This window comes from Cygnus olor, chromosome 27 (genome assembly GCF_009769625.2).
Source record: "Cygnus olor isolate bCygOlo1 chromosome 27, bCygOlo1.pri.v2, whole genome shotgun sequence".
NCBI classification, from domain to species: Eukaryota; Metazoa; Chordata; class Aves; order Anseriformes; family Anatidae; genus Cygnus; species Cygnus olor.
The window spans coordinates 2225628-2235542 of record NC_049195.1 but is presented as its reverse complement, the minus strand read 5'-3'; the positions used below and the strand labels follow the sequence as shown (position 1 = coordinate 2235542).

General features: G+C 39.0%; 1 long non-coding RNA gene across 3 annotated transcripts; it reads left to right on the top strand.

The window, feature by feature from the left end:
- Nucleotides 1-2736: 2736 nt before the first annotated feature.
- Nucleotides 2737-8617, top strand: LOC121060570. 3 transcript variants are annotated; one of them, XR_005814871.1, is made up of 4 exons: nt 2737-2900; nt 6040-6132; nt 6294-6414; nt 7849-8617. It is a non-coding gene; the product is annotated as an uncharacterized LOC121060570 (long non-coding RNA). The 3 variants fall into 3 exon arrangements; XR_005814870.1 differs by lacking the exon at nt 2737-2900 and adding an exon at nt 2908-3279; XR_005814869.1 differs by lacking the exon at nt 2737-2900 and adding an exon at nt 2908-3366.
- Nucleotides 8618-9915: the final 1298 nt, after the last annotated feature.

Below are 9915 nucleotides of genomic sequence, written 5' to 3'. Positions count from 1 at the left end.
TGCTTTTCTTACCACTTAGAGAATCATCCAAGATTGTTAAGCCAATCAATTTTTTTTTTGTCAGCTGTTTTTTAGTAGCCCACTTTTATGGAGCTGTAGAACAAGAAGAAGCTGTGTTATGTTGAAACCGATTTGGCAGCACTTCAGTTTTTTTCATACATAATTCCAAACTGCTAAAAGGGCCAGCATACCCTGGTTCTTTAATGGTCTCTGCATGATGATGAATCCATGCCTGTAAAGTTGCTGATTACGTTAGCTCTCAGGTACTTCAGTTCTTAATGTTGGTTATGTTCATAAGCACTGAGTGATTGAGTAGCCCTGTCCTGCCTGAAAGACCAGAAATATGTAGGTCTTAATGAATTATGATGAAATATAATGCATGAATTCCAGCAGACTGCATGATCTTTCCTGCAGAAGTGGCAGCTAGGAAGTAGGACCCCTTTTGACGTTAAAAAGACATGGCAGCTGGAAGTGTCCCTGAAGACACAACAAGGGATAAAGGCTAGCTGGGGAAAGCAATAAGTTCTTTTATCACTTTGAGTTGCACAGGTGCTGAGAAAGGGTCGAGCTTGCTGAAGTATCATTATGCGTTACTATATGCCTTTAAAAATAGCAGATTTTCTTAGCAGCTATTACTGATGATAAATATTTATTTCTACTTTAAAAAGAAATGCTACTGCTGCTGTCTTCAAAATGTCCTTGAGTAGATTTTTAGTATGACTTTAATCAAATGTCATTTTAACTCTATTCCTATTCTGCAAATCTCTAGTGAAATTCTATTAATTTTCAATTAAACTTCAAGTAAACCAATTAGCATTTTCATTTCTATAGAGCAACAAAAGCAGAATCTGTAATGAGTCTATCCAGTTGTTCACAGAGGAATAAATGGTCTGGATAGATTTCTCCAGTGTATCTTTCTGTGAAACTTTGTCAAGTATATTACCTTTATCATTTTCTCCTCTGCTTTAGATTCCAAATTGGATTTCTTGTGGTATACAAAACTGTATTCAGCCACCTCTTTCCGTAAGCTGTATTTCAGTATTCTTTCCGTCTTCATTCCAAATATGTATTTTTTCTTTAATATAGTAATAGTGTGTTTTCACCGTAGCCAAAACAGTGTTTGGCTGTGGCAGGCACTGTAAAACCCTTCTTGTCCCGAACAACTTCAGGACCTCAGTTTGACAGATGGCAGAAGGAATTTTGTCTTTTCCTTCTAATTGCATGAATAGAAGTGTCTGAAATACCACAGCTGGAAACAGACTTGGACCCTGATCTTTTCTGTCTCCCTCCACTATTTCATCTTCTTCCACTTTCTCCTATTGCTTTCTCCTCACATAGACATGATCCCTGTCCTGAAGTGCTTCATTAATAAGAATATATAGTCCCTGAGAGGGAATCCTAGAGTTCTTTCAGAATATCATAAACTTTCATCATTATTTTAAGCTTGCAGATGTCTGTAGTGGTCTGCCTCTCCTTTAATGTTGTGCTAATCTAATTACCGGGTGCTGCAGTTCCATCCCCTCACTTGTGCCAGCCCCTGTGCTTCTCTGACCCTGCACAGGGCTATCACAGGTCAGTAAGCTAGCAGAAAGCTAATTGCTTTTTTGTGGTTGGATCAGGTGGTTTTTTTGGTTTTTTTTTTGGTGCCAGGTTAGCTGGGTAAAATGGATCCACTTAAGCTGCTGTGGAACTGCCGCTCAAGTCAGCAGCCAAGCTGTGGTTACACTCGTCTCTTCCAATATCTTTTAAACTTGAAAGTGTGAGAGAGAGTTACCCTGGCTAAGCTCCATGCTGAGCACAAATGCCCAAGCCAGGAAACTGGTGTGTGGAGGTTCCCTCAGGAGTTGAGGGGATTGTGCTCTCTGAGGGACATGCAGAGCACCTTAGGTAGTACCTACTGTGAAATCCTACTGACAGAGCTAGTCTCAGTGACTGCAGATGATATCCAGGGAGCACAGCCACCTATTCAAGTAACACAGCGAAGAAATTTTGCTTAAGTGAATAGAAACTGAACAGCCCTGGGATTACAGACATGGGAAAAGGAGCACATCTCTATCACAGCTGGTACTAGTTAGGCCAGTAATACACTCAAACCATTAAGTCCTATTAAATCAACTTCTGATTTTCCTATTTTTTAATCAAAACAGACCAAAGGTTTTGTTTTTGAGCTAAACCAGGCTCAGTCTTTGTTAAAGTCACAGTTTGGTGCCTGCAGGTTGTTGTCTGGAGAGCCAGCGTTGGCTTGTGAGCGTCTTCACCTGTTGCTTTTCTATTATTTTTTATGGTTATATGAACAAAGCAGGTTTTCCCAAACATCAGAAAAGTGCGAGTAGACAACATGCTGAGGCTTTTGTAATAAAGTTATCATCTCCAGTAGAAGCTGACACATTTGCCTCCATAATTTAGATGCCTCAAGGTGCTGCGCGCTGCTCAGAAGCAACTCTGTCTCCAAACAAATCCCTAATTAGGATGCCCTGTTTTCCAAAGCATTTATAAGTTGGAAAGGGGAGAAGAAATAATGTTGTATGTTTTGACAAGCTTTACAAATACCCATTGAGAGCACCTCTGTTGTGTACCCATTGCTTTGATGTGCCAAACTCCCAGCAGGTCACCCCTCTTGTCTCGGTGGGGAAAAAAAAAGTGCGTATTTGTTTCATTTGCATCCACTGGTTACAGCCGCTAGATTTTGCATCTACTGCCTGTGTAGGTGCCTGTGTGGTTGTACCTTACCTGTGAAAAAGCCTTATTCAGCCAAAGAAGGAATAAAGGGTTAAGTCACCAGAGTCAAACCTTGGAAAGGCCGCAGCTGGAGCTGGTTGTGGTGCTGGTGAAAGCGGCCTCTTCACAGGGCAGCTGTGGTAATGGCTGACTGCTGGGGCTGCTTGCACATGGCTGAGCAGGTTTGTATTTGGTGAAGGTAAATTCCTCTGCTCTAAGCAAACTCTAGGTGCTGGAGCTGCTGTGACTTGCACAGCCTTTGTCTGGTTTTGCTCCTACCTCTGAGAAACAGTTGGTGGCAGCACCTGAACAGGAGAGAGCAAAGCTGCAAATGTTTCCTGGCCTGCTCTCTAAAGCCTGAAATGAGAGTCTCAATTTTCTGTAGTCTGTGCTGGGTGTAATTGGCAGGGGTTTGGTAGCATGGGGGGCTGTGGGGCCAAGCTGTGTGAGAATTGGTCAGGGAGCTGGTCAAAGATGTTTCCAGCGAGCTCTGGAAACAGAGCAGCTGCCTGCCAAAACTTCAGCAGGTCATGGGAGCTTGGGGCACCTCTGAAGAGACAGGTTTGGGACAGGGCAGGAGATTCGAAAGGAGACACTGGAGCAGAGAAGGAGGCAGCAAAAGTGGAGATACATGACACGTAGGGAAAGGTGGGGGGGAAGGATGTGAGGACGCTGACATAGACCCCAGAATGTGCTGCGGGTTGTGGGGGGATCCAGCCAGAGCGGGTGGAGGGAGTTGGAAATGAGGAGTGGCAAAAAATTGGAGCAGGGCCCTAACCCCAACCTCGAGTGGGATGCTTGCCTCAGCAAAGGGACTGAGTGTAACATGGGGACAGGGATAGGGGACTGTGGAAGGGGAGAAAAGCTGTCTGGTGTGAAGCTGAGGAATTTGTACAGGTCCTTCTTTGATTTTTGGTTATTTTGCTCCATACCAAAATCAGTAATTAAAAGTTAATGCTGATGGACAAAAAACTGTGAGTTAAGTGAAATTCCCTAGCTTAAGACAGTTTTGTCTCTGACTCTAGTCCTTGATTCAAAGATGGAAAAAATGCAGTGCCAAACACCCAAGTGAGATTTCATAGCTTGCAGGTGCAGAGATAAAGTTTTCAAAAGCTCTGAAGCAAGTCTCAGTGGGATGTGCAGGTTGTTAAGATATGCAGCTCTTTATAATTTTATTTGTCTGTACTATCAAGAACCTAAATACTTGTAAACAGCAAAACGTTTGTGTTTCAGAAGCCCTAAATGTGTTTTGTTGAGCCAAACCTGCTGGTGTAACTGAAAGAAATGGAAGTTTACTAACACATTTGGCCCTTTCTCATTACAGCTGATGTAGACCAGCATAGTATTATAAAATGGCTGTAACTTTCTTGTATAAACAGAAGGAATCTTGTGACAGTAAATAGAGTAAAGAATGCGTGTGGCTGGGCAAGAAGGGATTTTTGCAATATTGGTATGGTACTTAAACAGACAATTGTGGGGAGGAAAAAATCCAGACCTGTTCTTTACAACATAGTGAGAGGGAAAATGCAGCAGGAATGTATCACAGCCAAGAGGTTAGGCAGGTTACCGGAGGAAGTACAGCAGTTGGTTAGCTAGAAGTCTGTCTTGAAGCTTGAAAAGCAAAACTAAAGAGTAAAGAAAAAGCTTGCTTGCATCTTTCTGATATCCAAGTCAAAAGGATTCCCCAAAATGTAAAGCAGCACGTGGCAATGACACTTGTGATCTCGTGTTGCAGAGATGCAACTGACTGCTAATGAGCCAACAGTTGCTGTATATTCCACAGACCTTAGTGAAAATCTTTCTGCTCAGCACCTATGCCCTAGGGCTGGCATCCAAATGACATGCAAGTGGGCAATATGACAATTAGCGAGCTCTTCTAGGCAGGTAGTACATGTTGAGCATAATAAAATTGAATCAACATCTTGGAGGTTATGGGTTTTTGATGACTCTGTTCCTGAGGTAGTAGTATTTCAGTTTGAAGGTACTCACCAAATCAATTAAAATTTTCTTTATACTATTAACAAAGCTATTAAGTAACCTCATGAGACAAAAGGTGGAATATATTGAGTCAAAAGGTTGAGGTTTTAAGGTTTTTCTTCATTTTGTTTTACTTTTGCCTGCATAGCTGTGTTTGTCTGGGTTCAGTCTCACTGAAGCGAGAGATTGCTAAGTTATGCTGCTGCAACTGAGAAGAGCATCCTCTTTTACGAAATAAGTTCTGTGCAAATCCTTTTTCATTTTCTTTTGGCATTTGTTGCAGCAAGATAACTTGCATAGCCTTATGCAAGTTATTAATGCTACCGCTAACGAGATTGACCTTACATTTGACAGAAAGCCATTCTAAATTAGTTTTGAGTCACGTTTCTTTGCATGGTACTGGTTAAACTTGAAAGAAGTTAGTTTTGTTTCCTTTTGTTTGTTTGTTTTGGAATCCTAGGTACCTACTTCATTTCAGCCTGACAAGTCATATTTGTGAAGAACAGAATTCTGTTTTATATGAACCTAAGGAATTTCTTGACAGTCTTAATATGAATATGCTACTATTATTTTAATAATGGCATAATGTACGGTATTATGTTGTATGATATGGAAATAGGGCATTATGTGGGGAAATTGGGACAATTGTAAGGGCTTCTCTTGTGCTTGCTTTTGGGGTAATATTCTATGGGTTTGAAACTAAGAGAAATGTTTTTGATTTAGGTCTTAAGTAAACAGTTATGTCTTGATGAATTTCAGTGGTAACACTGAGATCTTGATTATCTCCTGACTTGTCTAGTCATTTTTATTAGTGTGAAGTTGGCATGGGATGCTAAAGTATGGATGTAGCAATGCCTTGTGGTTTAGACTACCTACATAGTGAAGCATTATAAATTGATGGTCTTTAGCAGACTAACAGCATTACTGTGACCTCTGGTGTTTGGAAATATTGATAATAATAACAACAATTTGAGAGACACTCTGTGGTCCCCTGGTGAAAGTAAATGTGTAATTAGATAGCTGAATTAATAATGTTGCACTTGAGTTAACTGAGATGACAAAAGGCTAAAAGAACTCCCCAGGGACTCGTGACAAGTTCATGATAAAGCTTAAAATGAAACACAAATATCTTTACCTCACTGCCTTCGTGTTGCCACTAGACAAAACTGATAATTGCTCTTTTTGGAAAAAAAAAAAAAAAAAAAAAAAAAAACTTTTTAAGGAGGGTCCATATGTTCCAAAATATGGGCTAGGCAAAATGCCAAGCCTTGAAGGAAAAACAGCTTGGCATAAGTAGTATTTGCATTACATTGTCCTCAGTATTTTTCTGTCCATCTCCTGCAGATTGACAGGGATGTTCTTCAATGGAAAATGTACAATGTGGTCAAAGAGCTGAAGAGCACATACAGAGCTCCTTTTGCAAATTCTGCTTTGAAGGTAAGTAACATAAACACACTTCTGTAAATCAATTTAATTTATGTAATTGAGGAGACAAATTAGAGAAAGCAACCTAGTGACAAACTATTGTAATTACAGAAAATCATCCAGTGAACTAATTGAAGTAATAATCTATCAACAAAATTTATACATTTACACAGCCTGCTACATACAGTAATTACAGAGGATAAAGCTGGTGAAATGCTGTCTTCTTCTTTACAAAGGGAGAAATGAGCAGAAGTCTGAACTTTTCAAGGCTTGCTTTTTGAAAGTTATGTGAAGGTAAGTTCCTATCATGCCTTTGTTACTGCTTAGAACAGTCAGTTGCAGGCAGAAACTCTGCTTTGAACATTGGGTGAGGTCTTAGAACCAGTGAACTCTTTGGAAAGTAATTTTTGTTTGATTTGCGTACCATTAACAGCTTGTGATGTGAGTTTTAATAGTTGACAAGTGTATCTCATGCACAGTGTTTTCCCCAGGATGTTCTTGCAATATTAATTTCTGGGCAGTGATGGTCATAGTTAATGATTTATTATTAAAATTGGTCAGTTAATAATTATTACTATAATTGATCATTTTGAGTAAATAAGCTATTTATTTGCTTTCATGATGACTTTTTAATTCCTCTCTCTTGCACAAGGAAAAATGAGTGGGAGCGGAGGTAGTTCTGCTTAGCTACAGTTATTTTTGACATAATGTATAATTACACCTATAATTCCATTTAATACCATGCAAATAAAGTAAATGAGATGAGGTGCAAGCATGACTTCCCTACAAGTATCCCAACCTTCTGACACAGGCTTGATGACTGGAATGTAACAGATCAAGTTTTTACTTTTGTGCTTATGCCCTACTCTGCAACTGGGCCTATCATGAAAATTAAGACCATTTGCACAGTAAACAGCATTAACGATTTAAAGGGTGGAAAAGGGAACGGAGAACACTGCTACTCTACTGTAATACTATGAAACATTTCTCAATGGGCATGCTAGGGAAGAAATACCCAGTGCTATAAAGTTAATAGAAACTGTAGCACTAAGAAAGCTCCACATAAATACTTTGCAAAAAGCTGATGGTATAAACAGAAGAGAGGTGGAAAATGCTTGTGGGGACTTGTTCTGGTTCCCAGCAGCTAAAATTTTTATTATCTTTACAACACACACCAAGACAATATCAAAGACAATGCCAAGACAGAGTCACCATGATAAAGCATTTACACGTGTTCTTTGCTTGAAAAAGAGTACAGAAGGGAGAAGAGATTATGAACTTCAAAGAGGTGCCTTTAAGCTAGGAATATTTATACACTAGCTGTTAGAAAACAATTCTTCCCTTGCTAACACAGGAACAGTCTTCACTTGAGCCAAGTCTCTAAATAAAAGCCATAGAGATAGCCAGTCTTGAAACTTTACTTTGAGTCTTGGCAATTGGACTGTTGGGATGGCACTAATGTCAAACATCATTAGTGCAGTAAATGTATGCACGCGTGCAACTGTTGTTTCTGATGTGGCTCTGTGATTCTGTTGGTACATTTGCTTTGCTGTCTAGATACATGTGTCACAGCTACAAACTCTAACAGGTTGTTTTGAAAAATTTCAGAGAAGCTCTGGTGAGCTGAGGCAGTTCACCGGGTTCTTGGAAAAGGATTTTAAAAAAGAGGTGGTTTGGAAAAAGGTTTTAAAAATAGGTGTGTTTTTGTTTTTGCATTGTTTCTAACAGCTCTGTGTGCCTGGAGTATAATGCTGAGAACACCATTCTGGGTGCCTTATAGGATAAAACATACCTTGCTATGTGACTTGGTAAGAAGCAGGTTAAATGCTTTCAAAATACGGTCTGCTAAGCAGCTTTCCTCTTGGCTTCAAAGCTACAGGGTTGATTTTTGGGGAGAGGGGATGCTGGTAAAGGGTGGAGGTGAATTGTTTACTATCATCTCATCAAATATCTGATGGAATATGTAGCATTGCTAGAAGGTCAGAGAAGAACAGAAGAGAACAGAAAGAGCAGAGGGATCGTTATTTTTTCAGTGGAAGCAGAATTAGGCCACTGTCCAACAACACTTTTGCAAATGATTTATTTAAGACTTCTGAGCTAATTTTACTGATGTTATTCAGTATCTTGTTTCAGAACTAGCTCCGTTTAAATCAGAGTATAAGTGTTTAAAACTTTTGTGATGTATTTCTTCATCTTGAAATATTCATGTTGTAATTCTTTTTGTTCTTGTATTTAGTACATGTACAGTACATAAAATATATTGGATAAATATTGGACCTTTCAAGTATTTCTCTGCTATACTGGTCTCCTTGTGTTCCCTGCTGCAATTTGGCTTACTCTCCTCTTTGTAGTAAGATTTATAGTTGGAAACTTTTTGTGGTGTTTTTTTTTTTTTTTTTTACCCTTTCTCTACAAAGAAAAATGGGCAACATGTAGCCATTCAGTAAAGCTAAATCTGATTTTTGTAGGAATTATGCAAAAAAAAAAATCTAACTTCTTTACTGAAAAAGCATATATCTACAAAGCTTTGCGTTATACTATTGACTTCTGCTACAGTGTAAAGTGGAAAATAACACGGGTAAAAGTGGGAGAATAAAAAAGGAGGGTTGATAAGTGCCATTTTTTCCCCTTACAAACAAAGCTTTACACTTGGCCACAAACCTCTTCTTTCTTGGTAATGTATATTTAGAATGATTTAAGAGTACTTAAGCATTTTAGATGCGTATTGCAGTATTTCTGAAGTTGTGCTCTTTTTCTGTGGCTTTGAATAAATGAAGTACTATCTTAGGTATTGTCCTCCATTACTGTACTATCCGAGCAACTCTTAATCTTTTAATGTACTTACTCTGACAACACCCCTGTGAGTTAGGGAAGTTCTGTTATCCTTTTCAGAGTGAAAAAATAAAAAACAAAGAGGTTCAGACTGAGATTTTCTTTTTAGGCTCTTTGCCTTGACTTGAGTGAGAATGATGTTATCAAACTGTGTTCTCTGTTTGTATTTAAGTTCATTAGTGATGCAGTAGTAATTGGGGCAATATCTGAATTGCTTAAAATTAATTTATGGAGGTCAATGAGAGTAGAATAGTCTTTTTAGCTTTTATCTGGAAGGTAAGGGAAAAATATCTATCACAATTTTTCATGTGTTTGAAATATCTAGATTTATAGATGTACTATAGGCTGTTTTTTGGAAAGGGAGATTCCTGTACTGGCTTGAATTTGTCCTTTTTGCAAAAGACAAGTATAGCTTGAACTGCTGTTTAGAGGAACTAACTGGGAGTTAGGGGGATTATGTGACATTGTGCCTGGGATACCATACTGACACTTTCTTTTGCTTCAAGATTTGAAATCATTTAAAGCGATTTCTCTAAAAATGATAGGGAAAATAGAAAAACTTTTAAGTAGAGGTGTGTATCGCATCGGGTCATCATTCTGCTTGGGTTTAACTGGCTTTGTGTAGGAACCAGGGAAAACACACTCAGCTTTCTCTAGTTCTCAGACAGGAGACGTGAGCCAACTAACTTGTGAATGACTGAGTGCCTACAGTTTGCTGAGGTTTTTTGGTCTTTTGAACAAAATTGAATCCTTATTTATATGATTGTTCCCTAGAAGTGGAAGTTGCATGGTTTAGGTTCCTGTCCTGCATGCATAGCTAGCAGGATGTCACCATCCCTTTCCTCTCCTCCAGCAGAACTGGCAGCTCTTCAGAATGACTACGCAAGTATATTAAATTCTTCTCCTATCTTTGTCATATAATTTGACTGTACATTCCCAATGGAGCCCTGATTTAAAGTGATT